At 33.5% G+C, this 19,052-nt stretch overlaps 1 protein-coding gene across 2 annotated transcripts in view; it reads right to left on the bottom strand.

The window, feature by feature from the left end:
- LOC135835348 (eye-specific diacylglycerol kinase-like) overlaps nucleotides 1-19,052 on the bottom strand; it is a 700,104-nt gene that overhangs the window by 350,463 nt on the left and 330,589 nt on the right. The window lies entirely within an intron of this gene.

The raw sequence follows: 19,052 nt of genomic DNA, 5'->3' as shown, positions 1-19,052 counted from the left end.
ATCATTGCAAATATGTGGTATCAAGGTTGGGTGAATTGTAAAAAACTGATGGGAGAAGGATGAAAACCGAAGAAATCAGCAGATCGAGTTTCTCTGTAAGCAACTGTGGATGTGAAAACCGAAAAAAGAAATGAAAAAATTACCACAAACAAAATTTTAGAAAATGATCATAAATACTGAAAAATGGAAAGCACAAAAGCGAAAGCTGATTTTGAAAATTGGAGACTTCAAACGCAAAATCAACCCCCCCCATCCTCTTTCACCCTCCAAAAATATCATTTTCATCATTATTTCAAATTGCATTCTTTCACAGGATACGATACACGTGTGAGGGAGTTGATTAAATCCAGAAAGGTTTATTCGCATTTCCGCTTTAGAGCTTCAGACAATTAGGTAAGGTGCCATCTCGATTTTTATTCTATGCTAGGTAAAGAGTAGATATGCTCATTGCTCAATTTATGTAAGGATGAAAAAAATTATGCTGAACTTCAACAAGTTTTATTTGGATCCTATCAAAGCTAAAAAACTAATACCTATTATTTAAAAACGAATGCTCACAATGAGTAGATGTACCTACTTTTCAAGAAAAATATAGCAAAGGGCCTATTTTGATTTCAAGGTCCCAAAATTTGGGGACAGAGATAAAAAATCAACATAAAAAATTTCTGGAAAAATGTTTTTTTTTCTGAATTTTATTTCAACCTTAAATCCGAAATTTGAACCAATTTGGCCTGATGTGAGCAGAGAATATGCCTTCAAAGCCAAAATTTTAAAATTTGTCAACCCATTCCCGAAAACTTTGAAAAAACTGAAATACAACCACAATAATATATCATTACTTAAAAAATTCAAGTTTTTCTTTGGCGGGGATTTCGCTAACACGTGACGATTTTTTTCAGAAAGGGGAGGGATGGTCCAAATTTTACACGTAAATTTTATTTTCACTTTCTGGTCGAAGACTTCTTCAAATTGTTCGTCGAGTAATTTTCAGCTGTGCCCCTCTCCCCCACAATTCGCTAAATTAGCAGTACTTCACAAAAAACACTGACAATCAACTTTTTCGACAATTGAAAAAGATAACGATTCTGCTGCGAAAGTAGATCAGAAAAAGAGCAACATTTTGGAAAGTTAAAAATTTCCAAAACATTCAGCTAAAATTGAGAAGAGCTCGCGATTTTATTGCTCGAGAAAATGAGTAACATTTCAAGGTTTTAATCAAATTTCAGAACAACTAATCAACATAAAATCAAAAAAATCAAAAAAAATTGCGAGGTCAGGTTTGGTTAAATATGGAATTTTCCGTTCCTGCGAGCATCAATTTTTTTTTCAAGAATACCTAGTTCTTAAAATTAGATTTACTGTATTGAAAAGTTCAAAGCAATAAGTATGCTTATTCAAAATCAAACGTTGATGAGTTTATTCAGCTTCAATTCAAATTTCAGAATTGTTTTCAACTTAGAAGCAATGTCAGGTGCGAAAAAAAGCTAGAACCAAAGGTGAAATCAAATTTGAAAAAAAATTCATCAAGTTTTTCTAAAAATTTATGATAAGTCAGGTCCTAATTTCTCATGTAGAGCTTTTTTGAACGTTTGCCAAAAGTTTCAGAGTATATTGTTTTATTCAATTTTGGAACTATTTGTACGCAGACTTTTATGGACTAGTGAGTAAGTAAAATACATTACAAATTCCAAACAATGACGTACATTCCATAGAAGTACTGTTAAGAAAGGTTTAAAAAAAAAAAAAAAAGAAACTTTGAAATTATTTTCAAGCTGTTTAAACTAAGCTGAGGGGAAAAATAGTAGCAAATTTCACCATTTTCTAGACTAATTAATCAATATACAGAAATTGCTCAAAAAATATTTCCACGTCAAGTTTAAAATCAATGCCTATTTTTCTCTCAATTTTCGCCACCAATTACCTACCTAATCTTATCACACTCCGATGAGAAAATAATCTCACCTTGATGATCACATTCTTTACCTCTCTCACTTCCCTCCATTTCCCCCCTCACTAACCCCAAACCAATATCCACACCATAGAAAACGTCGTCTGAACTCTGAAAAATAGCCCACATTCTTCAGACATTGTAAAAATGAGAAATTTCGTCCACAAATGAACACTTTCTCTCGACGCGACGTTTCATTATCGCACCTACCTCTACGATTTTTTAAAAGCCAACGGCGAGAACATCTAGCGGTTTTTCATCGGTTTAATATCCGGCCAGGCCACAACAACGTCTTCGCATCTTCCTCCAGCATTCTCTCTCAATCGTCAACTTATCATCGTCATCTTCGCGTACGAAAAGTTAACGAAGTACTAGAATTCGAGCTTTCGAAAACCACCCTCACACGATGACGTCCTCGACAAAAGATATTTTGTCACGTTCGTATACTTCACCGCACCGTTGTGTGTACCCGATTATTATACGTAAATAGTGACGAAATCAGGACTACCGGGCGGCGGGGGCAGAAAGGAAAGCAGGGAGAAAACCACCTAGTTGCGTTGGAATCTTATATACGTATACCCTTAACACGAGCACGTTACGGATAAGTACGTGTAGTTCAAGAGTAGATACAGTTCTTATAATATATAAAGAATGATTTTCGCAGATGAAGCGAGTTCTTCTGCAATATAGGTAGGTACTACATAGATAGGTACTTGACACGAGTCAAAAACATCGAAAGATGGTCATTACGGCTCAAACGAGCTCTCTTGCTTTTGCATTTTTCGTATACCTACAACCAACGCCTCTCGGGATGGTAATTTATTATAAAATAATTAAAGTGTTTTTTATTTACACCACTTATAAAATTTTTCATCGCTTTTTTCAGCTATCACTACTTGAATTTGGTTTAGTTTTGACGTCAGAGAAGAAATCCTACAAAAATTCAGTTTTTCAATTGAAGATGAAGACTAAAACAGCAGATTGAATTCTCCCCTTCTCTTCAAAAAAATCATTTGAAATTGAAACAGCTTCAATTCAGCGTAAGAATATTTTGTAGATTTTCTCATCAAATTACGGCAGGGCGAATCACCCCCCCCCCCCACTGGGATTTAAAAATGAACCCGTGGAAGTTGGTCTTCGAGGTCCAAAATTTCTGGTGACAAAAAATTTTTTTTCAAATTTTTTTTATATAGGTGGAATTGTAATTTGAAAAATGCAAAACACGTTTTTTTTTCACGATTTGTACTCCCTAATAAAGTCTTCAATTTTCGGCGATTTTTTTTCTCGCAACAAGGAACAGTATAAGAACCCTGTATTAATTTGTCAATTTTTTCATGCTTTATAATTTTCATCAAAAAAAGAAAGAAAACAAAGAGTCAAGCCACTTTGGGAACCCTTGACTTGAAGCTTTTTCGGGAGACCTACATGATTACAATTCAGTACAATTTTTTTGATAATGCCTCGCAACGTTACACACTCGATAATTCAGAATTATTATACACTGGAACAATTTCAAGAAACATGTCTTTGATGTATGCAGTGGGAAAATGTGTCAACAAGGGCCAAATCATCTCGTAGGAAAAGCGGAAACTAGAGAATTTTGTGAATGAACGGATGCCCCATTTAGGATCAGTTTCTTAAGAAGTTCGCTAGCAAAACTGAAATGGACAATAGTGTTTTTTATTACTCAAAAGAAGAAAATATCGAAGATAATTTAGAGCTGAAGAAATGTTTGCCAATTTATATACACCGGAGTATTAAAATCAACTGACCGACAAGGCGAAGTTATTCCTTTTTAATCTGATTATACAGGACAGTACAATGAATCAGAGCACACCATTTTGTTTTAAATTAGTAGGTAATTTTTTTCTTTTTCGGTCAATTTTTCAATTTTGAAGCAATCTGCATGCAATTTATACCTAAGGACCAATTAATTAATCAAATATACAATCATTACAGGATGCCTTTGACCCATTCTGGACTGATTCCGCTGCAGCAGCAGCATTAATAATTCGTTAAGGTAGAATTTTTAGATTTCTTCTTATATCGTATGAGTATTCGTCGATACACGACAGAAATTATTCCAGCCCTTTAGCTTCCATTATAACAGAGGTATAGTGAAAAAAGAATTGAAAAAGCAGGTCACTCTTTGAAAAATTCCCAATTACCTCAATTGACTTCAAGTGAGAAAAAATCTCATTTCATAATTTCTCTAAAATTTTGATGTGGGATCTTCATTTTTTATGCATTACAGTCTAAACATGAATTTTAGCCACGTAGGTTATCCGGAAAAGAGGCCAGGGATTTCCAAAGTGGCACGATTCAATTATTAAAATAAAAATTACAAAACGTGTAGAAAATTGAAAAATTTGCCTCAAATTTAGATTGATGATGTATGTAGATCGGCGTCTTCATCGATGTCGGGTGCAGAAAAAGTCACCAAAAATGATATTTCCGTCATTCTGAAGGCGTTGGTATAAAGATGAAATGTTTCAAATTCAAGGGAAGGCCTTCATTTTGAGTTGAAAGTCACTCAGAAAAAATTTTATCATCGGAGATGCCCCTGTGGAGATGTATAATTGTATAAGTCCTTAAAAAAAGGGACATTTTCAGAAAACTCGTGGGTTTTCCGCTTTTGCCAACAAGCAACTTATTCTGGAAAAAATGGCGTAGTCTAAAAAGATGATATTAGAAATTCTGTGACGATCTATGGCATTTCCATCAAAATCTAAAACTCTTTTTTGGGGCCCTAAAGGCGCAAACTTCTGGGTAAGTATTGAACATTTTTTCAGTTTTTGTATTAATGCCAAATCATCGAAAGATATCATTTGTAAGATTGGAGAAATATTTCGAAAACCAATGGTTTTAATTTTTCAGTCATCATCGCCAATTTCAAAAAATCAAGAAAAATGGCTGAAAACTTATCATCAAATTTTTTAGGTTTTTTAAAATTGGCATTAATTTCAAAAAAAAATTAATATCACTGTATTTTGTACTTCTCCAGTTTCAGAAATTATAATATCTTTCAATATTTTGGCACACCTACATAATTTGTGCGAAATATGTAAGTTATATCAGAATAAAATTTTCATAACTCGAATTCACCAAAAAGAGCATACAATTTGCGAATTTTCAACCGCTCAGTAGAACCCTAAAAAAGATCTTGGATTTTGATTGCAATGGTTACGTCAGAGCCGAATCCACTTTTTCCAAAACAAGTCCGACAGAAGCTGAAGCGAAAAAAAGCGATGGTTTTGAAAATGCTTCCTCTTTGAGCATCCATATCTAACCTTCAGAGCCACCTCAGAGGTCAACATTTTTTTTGAGCGACTTTCAAATCGAAGATCCCTGCCAAATTTGATCAAAATATTCTATATTTTGTAATTTTTTTTCACAATCCACTTTATTGCACATAATAATACCTATACTTACAGAAGCGGTGCACAATATTATTTTGTAGGGACCTATTTATTTATATTTTTGGTGATGAGTGTGTGATGATTTTGTCATTTTTAATCGACTATTTGTAAATCGATATCATATTTAGATACTTAGGTATTTATGCGTTTTAGTTGGTAAGTAGATAACGTTATTTAGCGGATACGTTTCCGTTTAAGGTTACTCGCTGTAGCGTTATTTTATGGAAAACTTGCTCCAACTTTTCTGAGCTTTTGTAAAGGAGGGGCTATACTGAATTTAACCGTAAACTTAAACTTAACCTTAGAAGTTAAACAAAGGCAAATTTTAGGTTAATGGACATTAAATTCAGTATAAACCAAGCTAAAGTATATAGCCCATCCTTGAAGCTCACTAAATATTGTACGTGACTTTTAATATGTTTTTGTACGTTGAAATAAAACGGTTATATTTTTTTATACGTTATGTTGAAAGGAAGTTATCAATTTCAATTTTCACGAATTACCTTTGCTAGTGTCTGGCATCCTTGCAACTTAGAAAAAATTCAGTTGAAAACTTCCCCAGGTGAACAAGTCCAACAGAAATATAGATTTTACCACTTTTGGAGGGGATAGGAGTGAACTAGCAATCTGAAAATTTTGTCAGCAGTGTTCTAAACCCCAAAGATCAACTTTCATTGGTCAATTTCGAAACCCCAGTCGGCAGCCGATTAATTGCTATTATCTGATATGATCTTTGAGGAACAAGAGGCAAATGACATGTTACTTTTGGCCAAAACTGCATCTTCAAAGATCCTAAAATTCCAATAAATGAAAAAGAACATTTCTTAAACCAATTTGTGGAATTTTTGAACGACTCTTCGATGAAAATTATTCAAATAAGAAGCAAAAAACGCACGATTCGACTTCAAAAAGGTGCCAATGACTAAAAAACGTGAGAAAGTCGAAAGGAAACGCCGACAGCTGTAAGAAGTAAGTAGCTAAGTACTCTAAGGTCAGCTCAGGTAAAGCATCATTTCAGTAATTTTTCAAACATTGACACACAATTGACATTAACGAATGTTTAGGTACATACTATTATGCTTGGCTACATTCTCTCTCGAGAAAGTAGCAGGACACCTGATAATTAATATCGCAAGAATCGAATTATCCTCGTACATAAGTTGCAAATACACTCGTATAAGGGAACAGTAGGTACAAGGTCTAGGTACACACAACCTTCGAACACGAATACCAAACCAGGGATCCGATGGGTTTCGAAGAATCCCCAGGCTTATACGCGAGGTTTATTTTTTTATTACGTAGGAAAAGGAAATAGGTGGATAATGATTTATACGAAACGATATTATCGCATTGGTTGGTATATAAACAAAGTTTTCATCGGGTTCGGCGAGCATTTCCCTTTTTCCAGGTTTTAATTACTTTATCTTTTTCGCGTATTTAACGCGTTTTACGTATAGATATAGGTGGCCAGCAAGGTAATATCGGACAAGTCGACGGGTAATTATGATTAATGCGTGTATAGCGGAACGCGTTATGGTCGTGTGTGGATTGTTGCTCACTGCCCACATCCTATCCCATCCCCCCCTGCATCTGGACCTATACATATACGTGCGTGGAGTTTCGTGTACCTATACTACATACGAGTATATGTACACGTATATGGTTAAAATAATGATATATTATACACTGGAAATTGAAAATATCGAATGTATTGCGAAATGGTGGATTCGATCGCATGCTGGGTCAGCTTTTAACTAAGCAGCTCAGCGCAATCTGCGTCAATATAATCAAAATCAACAGGATATCGGGTTAAAGGAGCGGAGGTGTTTTGATTATTGAATTTTTTTTCTACGATCCTTTTACTACTCTTTACTTCACAATTTTCACTATAGATATTAGGTACCCTTATTCTTTCAACTACTCGATTTATTCTATAAAATTTTCGTCAAACTTCAAGTTCTCAAATTTTTTTCAAGATGAGAGGAAAAGAACACCAGATGGCGGGATTCGTGATGCTGGTAAGACTCGATGACAATTTTTCAGCAAATAATTTTTGCAATGGTAAATACATACGTTATAGGTAAGCACACGTGAGAGGAACCAGAGCTTTCATGCAATGTAATCTGCGTTCAACACTTGTGATACATTACGAAATAAAAAAATAAGTACTTTCACGAGCATCTGAGGTAATACTTACTGGAAGCCCCTAATCATCGCAAATGATGAAAATCCAAGGCAGCGTAGCCAGACTGATAAAAGTTCTTATAAAACAACGAAACACAATAAAATACGATTCTCATTTCTGATTCTCTCTTATCAGCATCTAAAAAAGCTGTTACTGATGAGAGCACCGAAGAAAAGAGGCTTATCGCACGCAGAACTCAGCTTTATAAGGCACGTGGCTAACGATACGATGGGTCTTGTACCTCAAACAAACTAATGGAGTAAAAAAAAAGAAGGAGGTAATTTACCTTACCTGCACCCAACAAGAAACCCGAGGAGTTTTTGGTTTTATTTAAGCAATCTTATCATTTTCTTCAGATTCGATACATCATTTTTATTCAGATTCAACGCATTAAGTCTTGCTTCTTGAGGGGGAAAAACAATTTTTATTTTTTAACTGCGATAGGTAAGGGTAAAACACCCCTATTCCGCCCAGTGCCTAAACCCGACCACCATGTATATCTGGTCTGTTATTAGCGCTACCTATTGAAAAGTGACATAAAAGTGTTCCTCTATCACAGACAATTAATTTGAGACATTCCCGGCCACTGTAGAGCAAAAGCTCGCGAAATAAATTGAATTTGAAGAAATTCCATGATCAAAAAATTGTTTTTCACCATTTTTTATCGCCAAAAATTTTCAACTTGTTATGTATAACTAATTTTGTGGTGTTGAATATGATTTGGATTAAAGTGAGATTTTGATGGTATTGCCGTTCTTGTAATCAATCGCAGGTATGTATAGAAAATTTTTACAAAAGTGTAAAACAATATGGGTCTCATAATCCCGACCACCCATAACATCATGTAAATTCAGGGTGGTCGGGATTAGGGTACCAAATTCAAACAGTCATTTTTGAGGTGCCTCGGAAGAAAATCCCAAAAAGCCATAAAGAATTATTCTATAACTCCAAAATTTTAATATGAGTTGGGGGAAGGTTCAATCTATATTTTAAGCCATTTACTGTATTTTCATGTGAAATAGTATTTAATGGTTGCTGCACTTTCAAATGTGGTCGGAATTTGGGTACCCAACTTTTTGGAGGTGGTGGGGATTAGGATACCAAATTTTGAAACATCATTTTTGAGTTGTTTCAGAAAAAAATTCAAAAAACATAATATTAAGGATTATTCATTTACGCCACAATTTTGATACGAGTTAGGGGAAGGTTCAACCTACATTTTAAGCCATTTACCACATTTTGAAGTGAAATAGTCTTTGATTGGTGGCGGTTTTATAAAAAGTGATCAGTTTTGAATGACTCAACCACACGAAATAAAAAGTTTACCTAATGATATAGGGTAAGTAAGTTGAATTTTAATTTTTTTCGGAATTCATCTTATAACGTGGAGGATGAGGTACGAGATCATTTCGCCAACATTCAACACTAACCTTTTCCCTCGTTGTGATGTCAAAATTCAAAAATTCGAAAAATTCATTTTGAAAAACTGGCGTCAAATTTTTCTGATTTATTTATTCGCACCACGCACTTTTTAGCATTTTCTTCATTTACAACCAATGAGAAGAATAACCATTACCTATCATCATATTATGCATATGTACCTACATATTTTTTAAAAGACTATATCCTAATTTCCAGTAGTTATTTTGGGTTTATACGTCACAGTTCATTTACATAATTTGAATTGAAAAATTGAATAACTAAATATCTTGTAGGACAAATGGTGTGCAATGTTCATTTATACTTGCAAAACTCATAATCAGCGGTGGCAGCCTTTGTATAGCGGGTGTAGCAAGCTGCTACACCCAGAAGCAGTTTGCTACACCCAGAAAAACAGTTCGCTACACCCAGAAAAAATTCGCTACACCCATAACAAAATTATTCTCCAATTTTACATTGATATAACTCAAGTTTTTAGCAATAACTATTCGTTTTGTTCGTTTTTCGCTAGTTAATTACCTACACAGACACAATTTTTGTGGTAAAAGTTAATAAACAGTGAAAAATCTCTCTTTTTTGTTCTTTTTTGATCAGTTTAAGAACCTCAAAAATTGTTGCTACACCCAGAAAAAGTTGACACTTTTTTCTTTCAACCAACCCCAGTTTCGCTACACCCAGGCAAAATCTAGGCTGCCACCACTGCTCATAATTCAATTGAGTTGGTTTTCTTTTTTTTTTTTACAGAAAAAATTCCCAGAAAATTTCAGTTTCTTATCAAAAAATTAGGAGGAGCCAGAAAACTCTTCTGAAAGTTGAAAAAATCAAAAAACTGTACCAAATGAACATTTTTTTATACAAAATTCTCAAATTATGCATCAAGATTACTTTTCAAGAACCCGCGTGCTTTTCAGCAGTGTCCAAGTATAAAAGGGGAGGAGTTTAATTTTCATCGAAAAATCTCTGCTTTTGATGCGGGAAACTTGTAACAGGGACTGTTATTCATAATCAATGTAGGTACTTCATTTCATAAGACGAATAAGATTTTTTTTCAATTTCTCTTCTGAAAAACTTGTCTGAATTTTTGAAAAAAAAGGCAAATTTCTGAACACCTTTTCAAGGCGAACGAAAAATGTTGTTTTACGCAATACTTATAGTTCATTTTCTTTAAGATTTAAATTTATTTTAGCTCATTTAATTCTAAAGATAGGAAATCTCACAAAACCAGCAGACCTTCAAAGTCGTCAAAATCTCAATTTTTGAAAAATTTTATACAACTTGTAAAAAATATTGATTTTTTGAAATATTTACACTGCTCAGTGAAATTTCTAAAATTCAGATCATTGATTCTGACACCAATTTCTGAGACGAACAAAAAATGTTCTTTATTAACCTGCTCTATACCCATTAAAACTGAATTAAAAAACACTAAAAATTTTTACAAGACTCGCAAAATTTCATAAAATTGAAATTTGTCGACTTTGATGGTCAAGTGTAGCGTATTATGTTTTCATAGCTTAAAAATTATTGAAAGAGCTAGAAGAAATTTAAAACTACATTTGCCAATACCAGTTTCAGTTCCATATAGATGAACTACATACATACTTTGTAAGAAGAGATAATTTTTTGTTCACGTTGAAAAGTTGTTTAGAAATTCAAACAAGTTTTTGAAGACAACAGAACACTGATAAAAAAATTCTGACATCTTACAAAACGAAGAACATTGGAGATAAATAGCCCCAATCACAATCCTTTCATACAGAGCCATTCCACGCAATTGGAAAGAAATTGTATTTCTGTAATATCTATTTCAGAATTTCTCTGAATAGGTAAGCTCTTTTTAAGACTAAACTTCGAAAATGAAATTAAAGAATTTTAGGCATTTATAGTCCCAATTAAATTATTTTCGAAAAATTTTCGAGTGAATTTTTGAAACATTTTCTTCCTTTGTTTTTTATGGCTCTGTTGCAGGAGCTAACATTATACTTCGAGGACAAGAGCTAATTTCTGTTTTCAATAGTGGCTTATTCAGTATAATTTTGATACATGAATAAATACATTTGTAATAAAAAAAAATTTGCATACCAATTTTTTGACTCTTTGAAAAAATTTCACGGGGAAGAGAGGTTTCCCAGGTCACTTTTTTAGAATTACTTTTCAAGTGAAAACAACCGTGCTAACGTCACATAGATTTAAAATTTCTGAAAGATTTCCCAATTAGATCTTCATGGAGCTTGATACCAGTTCTATTTGAAGAGAATTCATCCCCCCCCCCTACACGAGCTCGGAAAGAAAGCATTTTAATGGGTTTTAATACAAATTGAAGGTAGCGTTAAAAGATACTGAAAACAGCACCAAATCACATGTTTGGTAAAATGACTTTCAATATTCTCGGCCAATTCATGCAAAATACAACAACTAAATTGGAAATTCTTCAATATTTTCTCAATTTCTAGAAAATAAAAAAGTATAAGGTATATACAATAGCATACAACTAACAAACGTAGAAATGTATCAACATTCACCAGCAATCCCACTAATACCACAACAAACAACTTATCATGATTGTAGCAAATTTTACTCGCACAATAAGTAAATCATTTTTGCTTTATTAACATTTGAGGTAAATAGACCTAATCACAATCGTTTGTAAGGCGCCAGTTCACACAGTTGAAAAAAAATAAAATAAATTTTATGTGATTTTTATTTTAGAATTTTTCTAAATAGGTAAGCTTTTTTAAAGAATAAACTTTGAAAATGAAATGAGGACATTTTTCAAAAAACACCCGAAAGAAAGGTCTATAAAATGTATTTCTAGGGGAATTCTGACTCGGGCACAGAAATTTTTCATTTCAGGTACATATTTATAGCCCCAATCAAAATATTATTGGAAAATTTTCAAAAAATGTTCACGTGAATTTTTGAAACATTTTCTTCCTTTGCTTTTTTTTATGACTCTGTAGCAGGAGCCAACATTGCTTCGGGGACAGAAGCTAATTTTTGTTTTCAATAGTGGCTTATTCAGTAGAATTCTAATACAAGAATAAATACATTTTTAATAAAAAAAAAATTCATAAAATTTTTTGATTAAAAAAAAATTCATGGGAAATGAGGTTTTTCGGGTCACTTTTTTAGAATTACTTTTCAAGTGGGAACAACCGTGCTAGCATCGAATAGATTTAAAATTTCTGGAACAATTTTCCAATCAAATCTTCCTGGAGCTCGATACCAACCAATACCAGTTTCATTTGAAGAAAATTCATTGCCTGCCCCCCCCCCCATCACGAACTCGAAAAGTTAGCAATTTAATAGGTTTTAATACGAATTGAAAAAAATATCTATCCAATGCATGCGAACAATATCTGGAAAAAGGGCAATATCACCTGGTATAATGAGATCTGCAAAAACGGGATTTCCAACTGGCATTCTGTGAAGTTCATTTTTAAGCAAACAAATCCAATAGAAACTACACCACTAAATCACATGTTTGGTAAAATGACTTTAATATTTTCGGAAAATTCATGCAAAACACAACCACTAAATTGGAAATTTTTCAATATTTTCTCAATTTCTAGAACATGAAAAAGTATAAGGTACAATACAACTAAGACACGTATCAGCATTTGCCAGCAACACCGCTAACACCACAACAAGCAACTTATAGATATCATGATTGTAGCCAACTTTCCTCGTACAATAAAATCATTTTCATGAAATTACAATACTCGACAACTTCTCCTCACAATGATAGAAAACATCAATTTCGATTCTCATATTCTTACAAATGAACCTCGTCAACTCGTCACCTACGAATTGACTGAAATCAACCTCACTGAAAGTTCATGTCACCCATATCTCAGAACCAAAGTTCAGCTAGCGAAGTAAATTTTTCGAATTTTGACAAATTTTTGAAAATGGCTGAAGTAGCTTATTTATTGACAAGGTTTTCTTAAGAACGGTAAACCATAAGATGAAAATTTGGGTTTGAATACCAAAAGTCGACTCATGAACCAATTGTGATCATTTTCGAGACGAAGTGGAGCCTCCAGCAGAAATTAGTTTTCCTCCAGCATTTTGGAATCGCTCCAGAAGGTGCTGCAATCAACTTGAGCAACTGAAAATTTGATTCTGTGGTATTGGTGACATGAAATTTCAGTGTACCAAATTTCAGCAAAATCGAAGGAGACGAGTAGACGAGGTTCCTTTGTTAGTAATTTTCCAATTCCATCGCCTACATTCTACATTGCAACTTTAAGATCAACAGAAAAATCAGTGAATATAGTACCAACTATTCTCTCGTCACACTTATGATCTTATACCTTTGCAAATAGCATCGAAATGTCGAACCTACATTCGGAACAGCACAACGTATAAGGCAAAAAATCACGAAGGTATAATATTTAACCAGGCGATGGAAATGTCAAAATACACGACTGTGTCTTTTGTAAATGTGCCAATAATTTTACGCGTCTATGCCTACCAAGTACCCAGCTATCTACCTACCTTCAACCTACAGACTGCTTTGAAATACCTACACCACACGATAGTGCAGGCCACGTATTCGACACACTACATACGTATATAAGTACGTTATGCTACGTAAGCATAAAATCGTACTAGAGAATTGTCCCGGCAAAAGCATAGGCTCTACAGCACGCACCACGCCGCCGATGACGTCAGAAAATACAAGAATGTCCCATAGGAGTGTAATCGCTTTTGACGCCAATTCGCTTTTGTATACGTATATCTACTTATCCACCCAACCTACCTATACGAACCTACCAACAACAATATTCCATGCTATATTCTCTATATTCGTACAACTATATATCGAAGGAAATAGTACCTACAGCTGGTATTAAAGTTTCACATTTTATAATTGCCTCGCTACCACTACCATTATACTACGTTATACGTATGGTACTCTCTACCTACAAATACATATATGCGAGTAGTACGACAGTACGAGTATACTATCTCTTAATTAAAGCGCCTAGTTCGTTTTGTTAAAACAATGAAACGGAGTAGTTTTGTTATACCTACGACGTGCCACATGTCGTCATAGTCGAGTGTTTTTAGTCTCCATTTGTACTCGAGAGTGAGAACGGGGGAATGGGGGAGGTGTTCCGAAACTGCATCGAAGGATCAAGGGATCATCAGTTGAGTAAGTACGAGAAGTTGTTATTCTGGGTGAAGTGAGGATATTTGAGACGAATTGGGCGCTCGAAAAGAAGGATAAGTAGTTGAAAAAAATTATTGTTGAGCATTTTGAGAATACAACAACTACATAGAACCACATGGATATAAGCAAATTCACCGGTTTTGAGACTTTTTGGCGTCGAGTGACATCTACGAGCAGGTTGGGACCACTGAAAAGGTCACTTCCCTAACAGAATCTAAGACCAACAACATAAATAATAGTGATTTTGGGTCAAGTCGTGGAGTACTACAGGGGTTTTAAAAATATGCCTACAATATGTCATTTGTGCCCAAATAAACATGAGTTCAATTTTATGTTGTACAGGTACCGACGCACCCCTCGTTCATGGAGGAGGGGGTGTAGGTGATCTGGCATTTACTGTATCGGGGCATAAGCATGATACCACGAAGAAATAGGGTGATGTGAGTGTTCACAAAAAATATGAAAGATTGCCATCTGAAAAGGAAAGGGAAATATCGCAAAATTATTATTGACATTCTAGGGTAGCCAAATCCAAAATTTTTGGGCACAAAGAGTAGTGAGGAATTGAACAGGGGAGAAAGTGGAGATTTGAAATCAGTAAAATAAAAAAAAATAAAAAAACAGAAATACGAGTGCATATATTTTTCCAAAATGTTCTATTCACTTCCAAAATTCTGACCGAAATTTTCATTTTTTCTAACTCACCTTTCAAAGCTTCAAAAAGTGTTGATGGTGTCATTTTTCCCTTATTGTACCTACTTCAATTTTTCGTTTTTATGAACTTTTATGCAGCTTCTCAAAAAGTATAGACTCATCGATTTTGAATAAGCCGTTGATTATCTTTGATTTTTTTCACGTTAATTTTTGTAAACTAATCAATGTATGGTACCAAATGGGTTAAGTAGGTAAGTAAAGATATTTATTCAAGACTAACATATTGTTCTAAGCGAAAATGATAGGAAGGACAGGAGTGACACATTTTGTACTAATACATATATGAAAATGTCCTTAATTTTTAAAACCACAGAATATTGGATTTACAGATAGTTGGTTCCAATTCAAATTTATTAGTTGGAAGTTCTAAGTAGCACAATTTTTCATTTTTTCAAATCCATTTTTTTCTATCTGAGTAGGTACATAGGTAAGTACGTACATTGTACGTGTTAGGATGCCCCGAAAATGATGAAATTGGTTTCGCATGTTCCAATATCACGGAAAACTAAGAAACATCGGATTGATTAATATCTTCCAATCACGCAGGGGCAATCAATTTTTCAAAAAATGACACAATTCAACCTTTTCAAAAATTGCAAAAAAGGCTGAAAATGGTCTCAGTTATTTTTTATTTGTTATTTAGACCAGCATGATGACACTTTTTAAGCAAAAAGTCTTGTTTCCGAAGTTTTATTCTGAGACTTACTTCAAAATAACAGCCGAAGTGTAATTGTCTATTTTTTAAAAATTGAAAACAAAGATCCAAAACAATCATCATTTCTGGTCTAAATAATGTAGACAAAAACATTAAAATTTTATTTGAACAATTTTTAGTCATTTTTACAATTTTTGAAATAATTTATTTTTGCCAATTTTTGAAAAATTGATGGCCCTTGCACAATCGGAAGATATTATTCGATCCGATTTTTTTTTACATTTTTTTAATATGCTTCCCTAGGGGCAAGTTTTCCGCGGTAGGTATTGGAACTTGTGAAACCCAATTTCGTCATTTTCGGTCCATCCTAATGTAGTTACTCGTATGTATGAATGTACTTACAAATCTACCAATCTATACTGAATTTTCATAACGCATCTACCAATCTATACTGAATTTTCATAACGTAATCACGCTAAATTGATGCAACAGGTTCAAAAATTAATGGAAAATATTTTCCACGCGTCAAAAGTTCAAAACATTGCTACGTAATCTGTGTAAAGTTGATTGAAGTTGCAATAAATTCGACCTATCAGAATTCGTCGATGCTTTAAAACTGATTCAAAATAGGGAAAAAATTGATAAAATGCCTTGACAGAATAAGTACTCAGAAAAGGTTTTACAAAATGTAGCAAAAATATGAAAGAAAGTACTTGAAACTATCAAAAAAAAATAAAACAGTAAAATTGACATACATTACTTATATGGTTAAAAATTGAGAAAAACGTGATAAAACGGCAAAATTAATTCAAAAATGACTAAAAATGTCGAAAATTGGAAAAATAAAACATGAAAAAAAAATTTGATTGCAATCTGCATTGTACGAAAAATTTTGTTCAAACTATGGATTCGGAATACCATAGACAAAATTGATTAAACTAACCAACTAAATGCTGATTGAAAGAGAGTTTTTGCTTTGCTATTCACTTATAAGTTGCTTGGATGCTACATATATGTTTTTAATTTTTTTTTCAACAACTCTTGATAGCTTGATCAAAATAACTTCACAATTTCAGCATCAATTCAAAAATTCATTTTTCACTTCTTAATAGAAAGATGCCTGATTTTTATGAAATTACATATTATGAAGTTCAAAAAAAATGTTCGTTCTTTTGCAAATTATGTACTTACCCATGTATAAGACTAGTAAAATGCAAAATTTCATCTATCTTCCAGGGTTAGGGATGATTCGCACGATTCGAAACAAAAATATCGCGATTCAATTCATGATTCGAATCATTTTTTCAGCTGTGATTCGTGATTCATAACTTATGAGCCATAAATCACGTTCACAAAAATCATTTTTTTGCTCCTCGCGTTCTTCATTAGGCGAATTACTTTTAATTTTTGCAACCTTTTTTTCAAATTTTGAGATACGATACGTACATTATTCACTTTAAATAATATTCCAAGCAATCGTTGTAAATATAACCTCAATTTCAAATCAATTTTAGGCAATTTCTATTCATTAAGTAGGTATACCTACTTTTTTCATGCTTGACATCAAAATTAACATTAAAAATCAAATCAAAGTCGTTCGAGATATGTATCTGATATTTCAAAATGAAAATAATAATAACAAGCCATCAGCTATTCGCTGATTACAAGAGAGTTTTTGCTGTTTTCAAATTTATTTAAATGGATTTAATCGGAAATTCACAAAACAAAATACTAACTATAGACATCAATACGGTTCAAACTTTAAAATTTTTACACTTCCAATTTTTGTCGATTCATCAACATTTACTTCTTTGTCGTCAAGTAACTCGTCCTCATCTACCGTTCCAGCCATTATAACATCGTAAATTTTTCGCTTATATGTATACGTTTTCTTTTTGTTGCTAGCATTGCACTGTTCTCGTAAGAATTTAAACATAGCTCCAGTATTTCCATTTTCTATATCCATTTGTTTTATTATGTCTAAGAAAGTGTTGCGCAGCTTCGTTTTTAAAGTAACATCGGTTATCTGGTTGTAATGAGACTGCAACAATTCAAACAGTGGATCGTCGTCACCTGAAAGTGGTTCTTTATGAACCACTGACAATAATTGAGTCATTATTGGCGACTTTTGGGTCTCTTCGACGTCATTTTGGAAAGTGGTTTCCAAAAATTCGAAGAACCCGGCATCAGAATTTTTTGCATATTGCTTAGCATTTTAATAATTAAAATGCTACGACGACGTTGACGACGACGACGACGACGACGTTGACGACTATGAAAAAGTGATTACAATAGAGTTTTTTCAAACTCTAAAAAACGTACCTATTGAACATCAGTGAAAAAAATCATAGATATTAAAATCATGAAGTTTGGTAAAAAAAAAAAAGATTATGAAAGAAAAATTGGGCAGAGAACTTCAAATACCTACTTCGTTATTCAAACCGAAAATGTTTTTAAAACATCCCCCCCCCCGGAGGGTAAAGTAGATAAAAAAAATCATTGTGTACTCTCTAAATTTGAAACAGTCAATTTCACTGCTTAGCAGTCACGACATTTTGCCTTTTTAAAGCAGTAGTTTTTTTTTACTGCAAAACAGTGAAAAATTACTGAATTGGTCAGTAAAAAATCATTTTGACTGACCAATTCAGTAATTTTTCACTGTTTTGCAGTAAAAAAAAACTACTGCTTTAAAAAGGCAAAATGTCGTGACTGCTAAGCAGTGAAATTGTCTGTTTCAAATTTAGAGAGTAATAGAGAGAATTTCCTAAAAATTTTAAAATTCATGTCAGGATTTAGCGGTGAGAAAATATGAACAGTAGTCCCTCAACTCGATTTGCATTTCCGCAAATTCTGGCACCATTCGACCAGATTGTCATTCAAGTTGGAAGCAAAAAGCAAAAAATATGGCAAATTGAGATTTTGAACTCAGCAAGAACATTTTACTTGAGGCAACTTGCTAACGAAAATAAGTTTTCTAGTCAAATACGAATCTAAGTTTTTCAAAGATTTTCAATTTTTAAATGACTTTTATGCATGAGTGAGTATCTAGGTAACACATACAGAATCTCGAAAAGTTCAAGTTCGACCATATAAACGTTCTTTCTCCTAATGTTTGTTTCGATTTCAGCAAATAACGATGCGTGAAATTACATACAAGGTGGCTATTTCGCAGCTGAGAAACTTCTAGGATGGACTGCATCGATCTTTTTTGTGACCCATGTAGAATGAGTGAATTCAAACAAAGGAGTTTTAATCTTATCCAGCATTTCAATACAAGCTATGAGAAAAACACCTCGCTGGAATTAAACACTCGAAAATCCACATCACTTACTTACACCTCAAACTACCTATCAAAAAATTGAACCCATAACGACCGAAGCTTCAATCATATACGACAAACAACCTCCAACTATTTACTATAGCCACGAATGAAAAAAAAACCACCTCTTTCGTCATTAACAAACACGTCAAAGCTCGATGGTCATCGTCCAAGGTCTCCGCGTCAAACATTA

This window comes from Planococcus citri, chromosome 2 (assembly GCF_950023065.1).
Source record: "Planococcus citri chromosome 2, ihPlaCitr1.1, whole genome shotgun sequence".
Classification (NCBI taxonomy): Eukaryota; Metazoa; Arthropoda; class Insecta; order Hemiptera; family Pseudococcidae; genus Planococcus; species Planococcus citri.
This window is presented reverse-complemented; position numbering and strand designations above follow the sequence as displayed.